Genomic DNA, 16393 nt, shown 5'->3' with positions numbered 1-16393 from the left:
CCGTCCGTCCGTCCGTCCGTCCGTCCGTCCATATATATATATATATATAACACTTCCAGATGGTTTTCAGAGGATTCAGTCAAGTGGTTTATTTACAATGAGTGCGTACCAGCACTGCAGAATCTCAAAACCTCAGTACATTCAGAATACTGCAGCCAAATCAAAGCAAGCAAGTATGAACGTACCACACCTGAGTGAAAATCTCTCCACTTGCTGCCAGTTAAACATGAACTCAGTTTTAAATACTTTGTATTGTTTGTAAAGCCTTACATGTCCTCATCTCTCCCATGTTGTTGAGATGCTCACCAAACACACTCCAGATAAACCCTTAATGTCATCCAGGAAGTATATTATCGTCATAATAAATAAATTTGACTTGAACTGAAGCTTTTTTTATTGTGTTCACTGTTACAAAGACAAACATCAACTGCTGCTTATACAATATAATGTTTTTGTTCTTAAAAAGAGATCTTTATAATTGTTCTGTGAAACTTTCTAAACTTTCAGTGGCATGTTCAATTCTTATTTTTTATGTATCTTTTTGTTCCTTCCCACATTTCAATACATACACATTTACTTAACCAGCACACAATAAAGTATCTGCTGTGCAAAAGCAGTGTTTTGCAGTTTTGATGTGATTTGCAAACTGTAGCGTCTGACCCCAGCATGTCAATAAAGCCCTTCTACAGTTGCTGAAAGTCTTTTATTCTCCTCTTCTTCATCTTTCATGTGCTGTATTACATCCCTCCTCTACCCAGGGTCTACTTTTGCTCTGTCTTCTTGCTTTTGCTCTCCAAGATGTATTGATAATTTCCAGCAAAAATGCGATTTCAGTTTATTCTACAGAGCTAAAAATCTAATAGCGGACTCCTCAATTCAATTGTGTTTTACCGGAGTGAAGAACAATAAACAGGGAGGAGGGCTTCTCTTCCAGACGCTCAACATGAGATTATTGTTCAAAAGAGATCTGATGAGATTACAGGAAGCAATAGATGATAATTACATCAGAACATGACTTTTCCTCTGCGAACGCTTCGATTCATCTGGGTTATGCATTGGCCCAAAACTAAAATGTGGCAACGCCTGAAATGACTTGTCCTGCTGTCATCGAGAGAGGGGGTGTCTGAAGTCAACGCAGGGTCACGAGGCCATCGCTGATGTTTGAGGGACCGCTTCTTTTAAAAAGCCACATTTTGGTACCACTGTTTAATATTAAGATGTAAATGAGTTTAAAGAATGTGTGGCACCTCACAGTGTTTTTATAGTGTTTTAATTGTGTGGATGTTTATGAAGCATTCTCTCTACTGTGATTCTTTTTTTATTCTCCATACATTTTTTCACTGCGTTTCTTGTCCCCCAGTTTTGAAGCTATTTCAACAATTCATATCAAAATGTTCAGCTATTTCAGGACAATTCTGCTAAGACTTTTGGTATTGTTGCAACTTTAGCTTTTAGAAAAATGTAGCTTCTCTGTTCATTTTTCTCATAGAAAATGAATTGAGCTCATTTTACATCCTTCAGATCTTTAGATCTGTTTACAACTTTTTACTGCTCCTTTCACATTTTGTTCTGCTTCAGCTTCTTTCAGCTTCCTTCTGTAAATTAAAACTTTTTTCAGCTTCTTTCTACTAATTACGCCATTTTGTGATTCATCTAACGTCTTTCTGCTAATTCCAGCTTGCTATGCTCCTTTCAGTTTATTTCTGCAAGTTCTTCTGCTTTTCTTTTTCTTTTTAACTTTGTTTTTTCTACTATTTCAGCTGCTATTCAGCTGTTTTCATGCTAAATTTAGCTTTTTTTTCCCAGTAATTTCCACTTTTTTGGGCTCATTTCTGCTTCTTTCAGCAAACATGTTCTTTCTGCTTTCTTCTACTAATTTCAGGTTGTTCAACCTTTTCAGCTACACTTTTAGCATTTTGTAGCTAATTTCAACTGCTTTCAGATAAATTCAGATTTTCTGTGGTTATTTCTGCTACTTTCATCCTAATTAATTTATTTCTGCTAATTTAAGCTTTTCATGCTCTTTCAGCATATTTTTGCTAGCTTCAGCTTTTTCTGCTATTTCAATACTATTTATAGCTTTTTTAATACTAAATGTAGCTGTTTTCAGCTAATTCCACATTTTTTAACTCCTTTCAGCTCCTTACGCTTCCTTCTTATAGCTTAAGCTTCTTTCTGCCTTTACAGCTACGTTCAGGTATTTTTGCTAATTTCAGCTTTTTCAGCTAATTCTCCCCCCAAATTTTTTTGGGTAATTTCTGCTTATTTAAACCAAATTCTGCAAATATGTGTTCTTCCTGCTTTCTTCTTAGGTTTGTTCGTCCATTTCAGCCAAATTCAGCATGTTTTAGCTAATTTTAGCTGTTTTTCAGCAAGTTCTTCTGCAACAAGCATTCACACTGCATTTTCACAGAAAATACATTTTCTCTAGTTTTAATTTTTTTTAATTGTTTTTAGCAAAATGGTAGCACTTTACAGAAAGTGTACTTCTGTAAAGGATTTACTAATGCTTTAATAAGTTATTAATGAGTTTGATAGTACTTTACAAGTGTTAGTAATCATTTATAAAACAGTTGTAAACAATTGTTTGCACATTAAGGCAGACTCACAGTTTGACAAACTCAAATGCTGGATTTTTATTTAGTTCTGGTAATTTCAGTTTTGCTTGTTGCTCAGCTAAATTTCTTATCTAAATAATTGTATTTGCCAAAACAAACTTTGTATCTACAAATGCTCGCAGCATCTAAATGCATAATTTATTTAAAAACTTTAAATATGAAGAATGAAGTAAAAACAGTAAGAAAGGAAAATGTGGAAAAATGTTCGCTCTCTGTTTGGCAAAAAACAAGAATAGTATTGTTTTAAATTCTGTGGCTTCTTGTTAATGTTTTAAAGAGTGTTTACATGTTAATAACTGCATCAATATCTATTTTAGTAACCTTATAAATACTATTAATGTAAAACAGCTACATTTATCTTCATAACTTTGGCAATTGCTGTTATATGTTGAAGATTTTTTTCCAATTTGGATCCAGACATTGTTTTTTTTTTACGTTTGTCCAACTTACATAAACGTGTTATTTATTAGTTTTACATTCTCTGGTCAGGAATTAACATCTGCTCCTTACCTGCTCACATAATTAACAACAAAATGCACATTACACCATGACATTTATTTATTAACAAAGACAAAGTGCAGAATGTGTGAAAGCCAAAGTGCAACCTTACTGATCAAACCAATTGAATAATTGGAAATCATTAAATGTGAAAACTTCTTCAAAAGCAGCAGTTTTGTCCGTTTGATGCTTTGGAGCAATTAAAAGTGTGCACACAACATCAAGTAGGAAAGACATCAGCAATACATCATTTTTGGGAAAACTATCATTTTAATCATCATTTTTTTTCCTCTTGGTTCTATTTGTTTGACTTTTGTGACTTTTTGCAAAATTGGCAGTTATAGATAACAATTTATTGACAAATATGAGAAATATTACCACAATAATCCTTTAGCGGTAAATTAAAGTTACGCAAGTCATTTCAACAGCTTCTCTGTCATTTAATCTGAGTACAAAACCACGTTTTATATTAAAACAACAATTTATTTGTGTTTTAAATGCAATATAAATAGATTTAAATGGAGAACAGTATAAAGTATTTCTAATTAAATACATTTTGGGTTAAAACTGCATTATATGAAGTAAAAATCAAATTTAATTATATGCTTAGAATAAAATATAGTATGTTAAAACTATAAAAGCAAACCAAATATACAGTCTTCATTAAATGGCACAAAATTACGTATTTGTTATTTTAACATAATTATATATTTGGACAACAAATAATTTAACTTTTGAAAATATATTTTAAGTATTTATACTTGTGCAATGAGCATATTTGTATAATGCAAATATATAAATGTTCTATTAAATAAATGTATTTTAAATGATTTATCAAATGAACATAATTAATAGTAATGTGGGGTTAAGCATGAGTTTTGAGCAATGATGCATGTTGTTGTTTGTTGTCGCAGTCGACTTAATGTTTTTATATTTTCCAGCTCTTCCAACCCCTCCGTGAGCCGACCTTTTTCTTTCTGATCAAAACCAGAGGAGAAACACGAAACAAGCAGGAAAACAAAGTTGGAATGATGACGCTGAGCGTTTGCCAGACTCTGCTGTTTGGTGAAGAACGAGCGGCGGTGAGGGCCAGGCGGTGAAAGATGGCCACTTTTACAAGGCAAGACAATGCAAAAGAAAAATAACTAAACTGGCCAACTTTGAAGGCCCCTGAATATATTGGGCACTCTGCCTTGGTTGTGCATGTGTGCGTTGTGTGCATGTAGCAGCGGGTGGGGGGCAGCAGGGTTAAGTAGGATAGAAGGCACCCATACTTCAGATTGGCAGCAAGCTGCTGCAAGGATAATCTAATCAGGGGATGCAATTCAATTAGCTGAGGGTCTCTGGGGCCACGGAGCCAGGCAGCCGGTGGCAGCGCTGCAGCCAAGGGATCTGCTGCCTCCACAGCCGACACCCCAACGTTAGTCTCTGCTGGGGCCACGGCCACGCCGCATGAATGTAGATGAAATTTGAAATATGAAAATATCCCATAATGTATGGAAGTTGTCAGTAGCACAGAGCCAAGCTGCTGCAGCTGCTGCTGGCTAAGAAAGGAGAGAAGGAGGGGTGTGATTTATTTATTTTTATTTTTTGTAATGTGATCAAATTGTCTCTCAGCTGCTGCTGTTGCAACAAAGATTACAGTGTGTGCACGTTGTGTAACGAGAAAAGCATCAATTTCAGTGAGATTAGGATGTTTTTATGCTTCTTTTGACATTTGATTGATTCTGATCCCTGACAGAAATTCAAAACCTTTTGCTTGTTACAATATTTAGATGAATGTATTTATATATTAAGAATCATATTTACATTGAGATCTGCTCTGGAATAATTCAGTTACAGTTCTAAAGCACAAAGTCTGTCTCTGAAGAAACAATTTTTAAAAAATCTTTGAATAAACATTTTTTGATTTAAATAAGTGTCAGGTTTTTTTTATCTGTATTAGTTTCATGCATAAACAAAAATAAAACTGTCAGTGAGCCTTCGGCCTCACTCTTAACTGAATCCAACAGGAAACTAATTGTTTGTCTCAACCTAACTGTTCTTTTTATTGTTTTATAATGTTCATCTGAAAAAGTTTAATAAATATCTTCAGAATATTCAGTTGTCCTCAAATTTACACATTTTTTAATTGGTTTTGTTGGCTGTAAAATATTTTTTACCACATTTAGCTGCTTTTTTTAACCACAAAAACCTTAAATGTTGCCAAAAAATAATTAGGCAAAATAAAATTACATTTCTGTGAAAATGCAGAGTGAATTTGCAAAGCTGAAAAAATAAAAACATATAACCCTAGCTAAACGTTAAAAAGAGCAAAGTTCTTCTTAAAAGCAACAATAAAAAAGATTTAGATTAAAGTAGCAAAGGACCAGCAAGAACCTTAAAGAAACAAAAAGTGTAATTAAAAAATAAAAGTAGAAAAAAGTATCATTTTCCAAAGAAGTTTGCTAAAGAATATATATATTTTTTTTAATGGACCTGAAGAGATTCCATTGTGCTTCTATTTTTAAGAGTGTAAAAGTTAGTCAACTAAAGTTTTGGCAGATTATTCCAGATCCAACTGAATATTTTCTTTTATAAACCTCTAAAGTAGCACAGAGTCGGCAGAAGTTGTGAAAATAATGAACAGGAAGTGAATAATGTGATGCTGAGTCAGCATTAATCCGCTGCTTGTCTTTGAAAGCTGCTGAGTAATCGTTTAGCAGGACATGTGATCAGAAATTCAAATAAAGTTGAAAGTTTTGTAGAAAAGTCAAAAACTGGAGTCCGTGAGCCTCTAACATGTTCAACAATCTTCACTTTCCAATACCGTCAAATAATTTGGAATTGATCAGTGTCAGAATCTTTTTATATGTGATAAAAAGTTCATTTAATTCACAGCACAAAAGAGATGGTAAAAATACATTTTACAGATAAAAACAATAAATAAAAACGTTGTGAAGTTGTGTTAGTAATTTCAGAATAGCAACCTTCCCTTCTGGTTCATTCATCAACTCTAAGATGATGCAGAACTTCTTCTGTGCACATTTCTCATCTTCTTTTTTTTAATATCTGAGTCACCTGAATGCAACATGAACCTTCCCAGGAAGCTAGAGGAAGCTGGTGAGAGCTGGAGGAGAGAGGGAACGATGGAGGAGGAGCAGAGAGAAGACGGAGAGAGAAATGAAGCAGCAGATAGAGAAGCTCTTAGACAGATTATTGTTCATTAGACGCTGTCTTGTACTGTACCAGTATGTCAGGAGGAATCCTTTTTCATTTGCACTAATTTGACTGGAATTTTTCTTATTTAACTTGGCCCCCATTATCAGAGCTGGAAATCAGATTAGTCTCTGATTATTCGGCGGCTCACTTGCCAACATTTCCCCGTGTGGCTAACGCCAGCGGCTTGGCTTTGTGTTGGCCTTTTTTTAACCTCGGCCCACAACAGACACAACAACAGCAGGAAGAAGGAAAGGATCTCCGCCTGAGAGCACGCTGCAGAGGACCGTACACAATTCAGTGAGAAAGATAAGATACAAGATCATATCGTACTTGAGTGGATAAAAATATGAACCTTTAGTCCTGGTCTGAAGTTTGAACTCACGTCTAATAAATAGTATCACGGTAATCACTTTCAATCTTCAAACTGCTCAGAAAGGTTGCACCATAACAACAGAATAGACTTTTATTGTCATTGCACCTGAGTACAATGAAATTTGGCTTTGCTTCACAGAGCAAAGGTAAAAACAATAACAAAAAAAAATGAATTATAAAACAATAATTATATATATTCCATTCAATTCAAAAATACGTTATTAATCCCAAAGGAAAATTAAGCTTTCCTGGGACCTGAAAATGAAAAGCAGTTAACTGAAATAGATGGACCTCCCAGAGAAAAGTTGCCCGGCCTGATTAGATGAAGAATGGGTTGTTTGTTCACAATAACAAGATGTAAAAATAAAATAAATAATAAGTCAGTAGGAGTGAAGCTGAGGGATTCAACGAGGCAGCTATTGAGCATGGTGGTGGAAGTGTCATGATCTGGGACTGTTTGACTGCCAGGGGAAGTAGAAGAATGGATAAAATTAATGGAATAAAGAACTGAAAGAGCAGCATTCTTTAAGAGTTTATGAGTTTAATATCAAAGTTTCAGTTGACACTTGAGCAAACTTGATGTTCAGAATTGACTAAACTGAATTTTAACGTAAAAGTCTGATTTGAGTTGGATCAAAGAGGCAGGCATTTGTATTCTGTAATGATCTGACTTTACTGAGAAGCTTGTGAACTGTGATTAAGTCAGGTGTGGAACAGGGAAGAAGTCTTAGTTGATGGTTATCAGAAGGATTATTAACAGTGTTAATAATTATACATGTTAAATGTGTTAATTTAACACTTATTTTATGTTAGCTGTATTTTTTCAATAAAATTTAACCCTCCCAATCACTTTTTATCCCTTTTTTAAACCAAAATTTAAATCTTGTACACAAAATGTATGATTTATATATCATCTTTTCCTAGATTAAAAAACTTTTTTCTGAATTGATCAAATTAAAGTTCAGTATTCTTCTGTAATGACCTACTTATTGACTTGACAGGATGTAGCTGCTTGTACCAACCTCCAACACTTCTCCAGCCTCCAGACGAACAGCACAGGTGGACCGGTTCCCTGTTGCTAAATAATCTTTCCAATTAGGCAATTAAAATCTGAGGAAGAATCAAGTTATGGATACCCTGTGAATGAGCACCCACACTAATCACAAATCAACCAAGACACACTTGACTGTTGAGCTTTGATTAACCCGTTGCTGTTAAACTGATTTTGGGGCTTTAATTGACTGTAAAGCAATAAAATGCCGTTTGTTGCTGGTTAGTCAGATTTAGGTTCATCAGCAAATAGTACGAGTCATTGATTTGATCATAAAAAGATTATTTATAAAACCTTAATGATATGAGGGATCAGAGCAAACACCGCAGAGCACTTCACCTGAACAGGTGTGCTTCTCTGTTGTTTCTGCAGTTATCTATTCTTGCACATGGATGTGTTTATTTAGTATGTATTATACTTAATTTAGACTAAACTGTGAAACTTTCAACATCCCTTTATGCTTATGTCTTTAGAAGTTGGTCAAAGTTGGTTTAAAAACAGCTGTGACTCCTAAACCCCCCACAGTTTCTAAAGTGACTGATGGAAAAAAATATAGATATCATGCATTTTCTCCTTTTTTCTAATGCCAGAGTGTTTTTCTGCTACAGTATGCTAAACTTTGTAAGTCTACAGCTGCTAACAACAACAACAAAAAACAGCACTAAAGTTAAGTCATCATATTTTGTCTGTTACTTTCCTGACTTTTCAGCTGCTTAAACAAAACGTAGAGACGAGCCAAACAGTGCAGGAGGAGAAAAGACGTCTCCCAGCTGGTTCAGTTCAACCTTTATTTATAGAGATAAATCACATTGAGCCCCGAAGACTCTTTTACAAGTGAGACAGAGAAAAATGTTGTGAAAGTAACAACATGCAGGATTTGGAGGCAATAAAAAAAATCCCAACAGTCTCTCTCTCAATGGCCAATGAGAGATAGCACGAAAATGAAAAAAAAAAAAAAAGCACCCTGCCCACATAAGGTGATGTAGACATTCTTAAGGGGAGGGGGAACAAGACAAGGGCGGTGAACGTGTCCAAGGACACTCCCATATGCACTGTAGGTTCTGATAAGAATGGAACAATCAGCCAGTTCCCTCTGGTGAGATCCGTAAACATTCTTGGGGGGTGCAGAGGATGGCCAAGGACAGCACCAGTGAGAATCCAAGTGTCCTGAAATGATGACACAATGTTTTTTTCAGCTGGTTCCTCCGATTGGTCCGTGGACTTCCTTGGTGGGAGGGGAGGGGGCAGAGCGTCAGATTTACAGAGCCTCCAGTCGAATTGACGTAACCAACCGAGGGAGCCGAATTCAGATAAACATTTGTTTTGGAGACAGGCAGAACTTCATGAGTTCTATCTGCCTTGAGTCTTTGGTGGTCTCACGTAGAATCCGAAACAGTGGTTTGAATGTAGAAACAGTGGGAAATCCTGGAACTCCTCCTTCTTGGGTGCTGGGAATGTTTAAATGTATCTTTGTGCTGATTATCAGAGAGGTGCTGCTCAGGTTGCTGTGAGGACGCTTCGTGTGGGTTCTGCTTGTTCGTTTGGATGTGAGGGCAAAGTCTCTCTCCGTGCAAGTATTTTATTTTTAATACATTTCTGTCAAACTTGCAGCACGGTGGCTCAGTTGGTCGAAATGTTGCCTCTCAGTGAGAAGGTTGCTGGTTCAAATCCCAGCCTGGGGCCATTCTGAGTGGAGTTTGCATGTTCTCTCTGTGCATGCGTGGGTTTTCTGCAGGTACTCTGGTTTCCTCTCACAAACCAAAAACATGCACGTTAGACTGATTGGTCTTTAATGTGAGAGAGAGAGTGAGTGCTTGTTTGTCTCGTTTGTCTCTATGTGTCCCTGTGATGGACTGGAGACCTGTCCAGGGTGTCCCCCGCCTCTTGCACAGTGACTGCTGGACATGGACACCAGTGACCCCCGCAACCCAAAAAGGGAGAAGCGGGTAAAGATAATGGGTGGATGGATTTTGTCAAACTTTAGTCATGGACTCCTGAGTGATTGATCAGATTGATCATCAGAGACACGTCAGGAACCTATCTCACCTTTTTTTTTTTTTATCTCACCTTGATCATAACAAACAACTGAAATCTCATGTTGATTTTTTCTTACTATTGTAGATGAACATATTCTGTGATATATTCATAAATTAAACGGATTCTTTCATTTTTCTGGACTGAATAATGTCGTGCGGTCATTTATTTACAGAATCAAAGTTTAACATCACACATTTACATTAATTTGGCAAATTGAAAAATAACAACATGGCTAATTTAGCAAGCTGTACAATTAGAAACCATACGGCGATGGTTGAAAACCTTGCTTCACAACAGACATTTCTGAAAATATCTGGAATGATTTCTAGCAGGATAGAAGAATTTAAAGATGGAAAGATGAAGTTTAGAGGGAGAAAGGATGGATGAGGGAAATGTGTGTGTCGGCATCAGAACGGCACTCTCCGGTGAGTTCCCAGCTTCTTCCTCGGTACACTTAGGTGGTATAAATCAACTCTTTACCTGGAGGAGAAGTCTCCACTGGTACGAAGTTCCATTTAACGCACCCTTTCAGCGTCTCCATAGGAACAGCTGTGAATCGTCCGAAGTAGTGACGGTACTTGTTCGACACAAGTTCACCTCTTGGTGGACTCACATGAGTGGAGTCCGTCAGAAGTTCCACTCAGAGATGGAAGATGTCATAATCCCCACAAGACTCGGAAGAACTGCGGATCATGTCGGGATTTTCCTGTTTTCTCCAGCACTTCTCGGTTCGGTTCTGCTCCCAGAACTGAACTTCTCTCCCACCGCACTCGACTGGAGCTGGCGCTTGAAGCTGGAACCTGAAGCGACCGGTTTGAACTAGGAAGTACCGACATTTAAAGAGTTCTATTTCCGGTTCACTTGGGAGGTTCCTGATTGGTCGTTTCGACCAGACAGGGGTGTGTTTTTGTGACGTAAGAGGTCACTAGAAGTCAGAAAAACAGCAAGAATGTTATGGAACAGATTGAAAATGTTTTAAAGACAGACGAGAGGAATATTTAGGCGAGTTGGGGGAAAACAGGTGCCAGCCTCTATATTTACATCTGAGAGGATTTAAAAACATGACAGTTCGTTCCAACAACTTGTTTTGCGTTTGACTCCAACCTTGGACCAACTTACACTTGCTCATTCAAAGACAGAAAATCAGAAAATGCATAATTACTCTGTAACAGACCTTAACATGATTTCTACTTTGCATGAGGATTAAAAATCACTAATACTGTTTCACAGTTGATTAAAAATGATTAGTTCACTTCAACATCTAAAAATGGTTTGAACTAAACACACTTTGATTATCAAACATTTGTAAAATAGTAATGATAATAGAAAAAGAGAGTGTTCTTTCAATTGATCAGTGCAGGACACTTAGAAAGTCTCTGGATGAACTTAATCTTGTGTTTCTGGACTCAAATCAATGAAATACAGTTCTTGTTCCAGGCAGGCCCTCAAGGCCAGATTTTGACCTGAGGCTTAGTTCACTACACTATGCTGACATAATGATAGTAACAAATAGAAATAGATTTATTCATTCACTTCCTTTAGAGAGCTTGATTAGCAAGGCTTGGCTTTGAGATTGGTGAGGAGGAAAATATAGCTTAGATGTTCTGATCAATCTGCAACGTTTCAGAAGTTCTAACACAAATGAGAACCCTAAACAGAAACGGCCTGGATGAAGGTTTCTGTCACAGATGGCCCGGGTTTTGAGACGTTTTTAGCACAAACATAAAACACATTTGATGATGAATTAAATGTGACTTACGGGAAAGATCCAGGATGATGTTACTAACGTCTGAGGAGGGAAAGCTTAGACCTTCATGTTCAGAAGATCGGCAGCCTTCAGGAAGAGTCTCTTTCTAGATTCTTCTACATTTCAATTAAATAATGCATATTTATTACACCCCCTCTCCTCACCTTGTTTTATGTTCTCTTGTCTAAAACATTGTCCTTCAATTAATTAACTGTTTTTATTATGCAAATGTTCCAGATTTCTTATATCTCTCTTTTTTATGTCTTCTGGTATGAAAACTCAAGAAAGGCCTAGTAACACGACCTCTTTAACATATTCAACATGAACAGTTTAATCCGGGCTCATATTTCCATAAACAGCATTCAGTTTTGATTTAGGGCTGCATGGTGGTGCAGTGGATTAACACTGCTGATCTGCAGAAAGACCATCCTGCTCCAGGCTGGAGCTTCTCTGTGTGGAGTTTGAATATTCTCCTTTCACAGTCCAAAAACGTGAACGTTAGATAAATGAATGACTCTGAATGGTCCTTAAGTGAGAGGGTGAATGATGTGATGTCTCTGTGTGGACCTCTGATGGACTGTTGGCCTGTCCAGGTGCACCCTGCCTCTCATCCACTGACTGCACATGATGGGCACCAGCTCCTCGTGAGATCCAGTGAAAATCAATGGGTGTTTTAATCATTATCAATAATTTTGGTAAAAACTAATCCTTTTGTTGTGTGCATGGACCATCTGTGGTAAAGCAGGAAAGGGAACAAAAAATAAATCAAAAGCATCACCTGCTGCAGGGAACTATTCCACTAACTTTGAGCTTTTCTTCTTCATAAAAAGAGCAGGTCAGTTTGTAGAAGACGATGCATTATAATTTACAGTCAGTTCATGAAAATATGTTTGATGCAGGAATAAAAACACATTAAGAGCAGATTTGTTTAAACTACATTTATTTATTTATTTATTTATTGTACCAACATGGAAAGCTTTTTTACAAGCTGTTATTGCATTAAATGTAAGAATGCGAGATCTTATTTTATTATTTTATCATTGATTTAAACAATATGAGTTGACAGACAAGAACCACTTCCGCCCACCTCTGACCTCTTCAGACCCTGCAGAGTGAAGACAGCCATGTCTAGTCTCTCTGACCTTCATCCTGCCAGCTCCAGCCAGGACAGTCTGCAGGACATCGTGTAACCACGCTGGACTCTCTGAAAGCGGGCTTGCTTGGAGCAGATTGCTGCCTAATTGTGCTTTTCAGAGCTGCTGTGAGCCGAGGGTTACAACCGGGCTGCATGTGGTCTGAGAGCACAGCAGTGGACGCATCGCTGAAGGAATCCAACCTTGCAGGGTCTCATTGATCCACCAAAGCAAAGGTCACCACAGTTACGCATCTGCTGGCTGAATGATGGCCACCAGAGGTGCACTGTGAGGGGTCATATTGCTCACTTTTTTATCATCAACTTTTTAGCCTTTGAGCGTTTTTAGCATATATAAACGCCTGGCAACAGATCCAATTAAGTTTGCCTCTTCAGCTTCCTTTTTTCCCCAATCCTGAGACGGGATGATCCATCGCTCCCCATCTCTGTGTGTTTCTTCCCCTCCAGCTCTCCACCAGCCAACCCCTGCTATTTTCGCCCCACACACATCCGTTGCTGCACTTATCCAGCTTCAGACGGCTGCTGGCTCGACAGCTAAACAGATTATCCGACAACAGAGCACCTCTCCTTCTCCCTCTCTTCCTCTCGCCTCTCTCCGTGCACTCCTCCTCTAGCTGTTGGTCCTCGGAGGCGGAGGGGCCCAGGCTCTCCACTAGCCAGGCTCTTTATTGAGGCGTCTATGGGGCTTTATGCTGCCAGCGCTCGGCCTTGCCCCCACCGTCATCAATCATCTTCAGCTCCAGGGCTGCTATCACTACCCAGACAGGCGGCCAATCGCAGCCTTCCAGGAAGTTCTATAGGAGACGGAGAGAAAAGCAGAGCAGAAGAGGGAGAAAGGATCAGTTTGTGTCTGTTGCAGTCTCATTTGACTGACGCTGTCTGTAATGTGGGTGCATGACAACACCGGCCTGCGTGGTGTTTGATCACATTCTGAACTTTGAGTCACAAAAGCACAAATTCTGTTCAATTCCATTTCACTCTTAGAAAGCAAACATGACCTAAAAGCACCCTTAGAGTATGTGTTGAGGATGACTTTCAGCTACTACCACTCCAAGTTTTAGCTCAATGGCTGTGAAACCAACTGACAGATATCCATTTCTATATTGACTAATGTTGATTAGCTGTGGCAGCTATCGTAGATTGGAATGACTCCAAAGTTTAGTCATTTGTAGATGTTAGTTTCTGAATTTTTGATTCACGTTCATCCTATGGTTCATGAGATATTTTGCTGACGGTACAGACTAATGCTCACACAGAAACATGATCTCTCTGTCTATGACTCAGGTGAGAAGAATACAATTTACAAATGAAGAAGAAACATTTTGGCAATGTTAGTAAAGCTTAGTCTACAGCCGTACACCATGAACACACCCGAGCTCGCCTGATCTCAGAAGCTGCACAGGGTTGGGCCCAGTTAGTACTTGGACTGGAGACTGCCTGGGAATACCAGGTGCCGTAAGCTCCATGATGGCTGAGATAGTGTAGCGGTAGGGCAGCCGACTTGGGACCAAAAAGTCACAGGCTCAACTCCCTACCATGCCCACATGTCATGGTGTCCTTGAGCAAAACACCTAATCCCTAATTGTTCCCTGGGTGCATAGCTACTCACTGCTCCCCCCGGGTGTATCTCATGTGTGATGGGTTAAATGCAGAGAACTAATTTGGTCATTGTATGGAAACATACAATGATGTCATTAACATACAATGATGTCATCAACATACAGTGATTTCAATGTTGTGAACTCAGATGCACAAACCAAGATGCTTGAGAGAAACGGAGCGTGCTCTATTGACACAGGGAGAGCTGTTGGTCAGGCTACGTCATGTTGCTCTCTGAAATAGTTATTGAATCAAGTGTTTACAAATGTAGGTAAATGTAGATGTTTAATAACCAGTTAAAATACACCAGAATGCTGGAAATTGCATCTACTTTATTTAAAATTTTCTGTGGAAGGACCCCCCCCCCCAATTTGCGTTCCGGCATCATTTGCTTTACAATCTAAGCACTGCTCTTGTCCGAGTTTGCTCACTATGGCGTCTCTAGCAGAAGGAAGCAGCCAAAAGAAAAACAAAAACTTATGAATTAGGCTCAAGGCAAAATTATTGATAATCTTTACGCTTTAGCTGTAAAATTGTTTTATGTTTTGACACCAGAAATGGGAGTTTATGGGTTTAATGAATGTCTATAAAGCTTTGTGTGTGAACTGTAACTAGTTGCTGAAGGCAGCAATTGGCAGCAATATTGAAGCTTTCATGGCTGATCTTTATTAATCTCATAAGGTTCTGAATTCAGGGAGCTGCAGTGTAAACTTATTAGAAACCAAAAAGTTCTTGAATGAACGACAGACGATTCAGTCAGTAATAGAAACAATGTAAGAAAAGTCATCCAAAAAGAAGCAACGTATCTGTTTTCATCAAGCCTCAACAGTTTGTTGCATTTCTACTCAAGGCTTAACTTTTTTAATAATGATGTTTTCTCTCTCTCCTTGCTCGTTGTTTCTTTATTTTTTTATTTCAGCGTTCTTTTTGGCCCCCGTCTCTGTCTTTCTGCAGCCCTGAGCTCTCATCCTGCTCCAGGAGGAATAGGCGGAATCTGATTACAGACCTATTTTACAGCAGACGCCAGGGCGCAATAAAAGGAGAGAGAGCACGGAAACGAGACTCGGCCCATCAATTAGATCTCTATTAGCAGCCAATGCAGACCTCACCTCAGGAAACGCCGGGGCCCTGAAATTAAACAATTCTTCAAGCCTGACAAGCCAGTCAAGTCTGCTATATCTCTTAGAAATAAGAAGGAAAGAGACGGTGCCCAATTCAATAATATGAAAAAACACAATATTGGAACAATAAAATATTTTACTGATAAAAAAAGCATGAATACTTAAATTCAAGATCTGATTCTTGCAAGAAATCTTATATGTTTTGGTGTTGGACATTTAGTTGATTTTCTTTTCAAACATTTTGTTCTAAAAAGCTTTTCGAAGTATGATTTTTTTTTTCTCATATCGATGTTAAAGTGTCCTTAAATTTAAAAAGCAAAATGTAGAACAGCTGCCAACCACCAGATGTGTTTGTTTACCTACAGAAACAGCCAACGTGACTGAAAAGAGGTCAACGATGGTAACGTCCATGAAGGAGCCGTTTGAGATGGGAAAGTCTGACAGTTTTGATGTTTTGCTGCATATTCACGCTCAGATGTGTTGATGCAAATAAAACGATAGGTTAGGTTGAAACTGTACATTTACCATTCTAAAAAAATGTCTCACAAGTTTTTACTTTGGACTTCTGTCGTTCAGCTGCCCCGCTGGACGCCCAGTAGTTATTCCTGACCATTATTTTACTTGTTTTCTTCCACAGCAGCAGATTCATTCATGTATTTCCAGCTGTAACATGTTTCATACACAAACTGCAGCCAGTGATGCGAGGCTCAGTCCAGACATCATTACCAATGCTAGCATCGTATCAAGTGTGAAGATGAACACAGCCGGTCGAAGCAATGGCCGCTTGTCCTGAGCCTGGTTCTGCTGGAGGTTTTCCTTTCCACTGTTGCCTTCGTGCTTGCTCAGGATTGGAGACTGTGACAAAGTGAAGATTCAACTTGTCTGCTGCTCCCTTAGGTAGAGAACTTTACTAACTGGCTTGTCTATGTACGTGGATGTTCTTTAAAGCGCCCTGAGACAACTTTGTTGTGATCTGGCACTTTATAAATAAACTGA

This window comes from Nematolebias whitei, chromosome 4 (assembly GCF_014905685.2).
Source record: "Nematolebias whitei isolate Nwh7 chromosome 4, NemWhi1, whole genome shotgun sequence".
In the NCBI taxonomy this organism is placed as follows: Eukaryota; Metazoa; Chordata; class Actinopteri; order Cyprinodontiformes; family Rivulidae; genus Nematolebias; species Nematolebias whitei.
The sequence above is the reverse complement of the archived record's forward strand: the minus strand, read 5'-3'. Positions refer to the sequence as shown.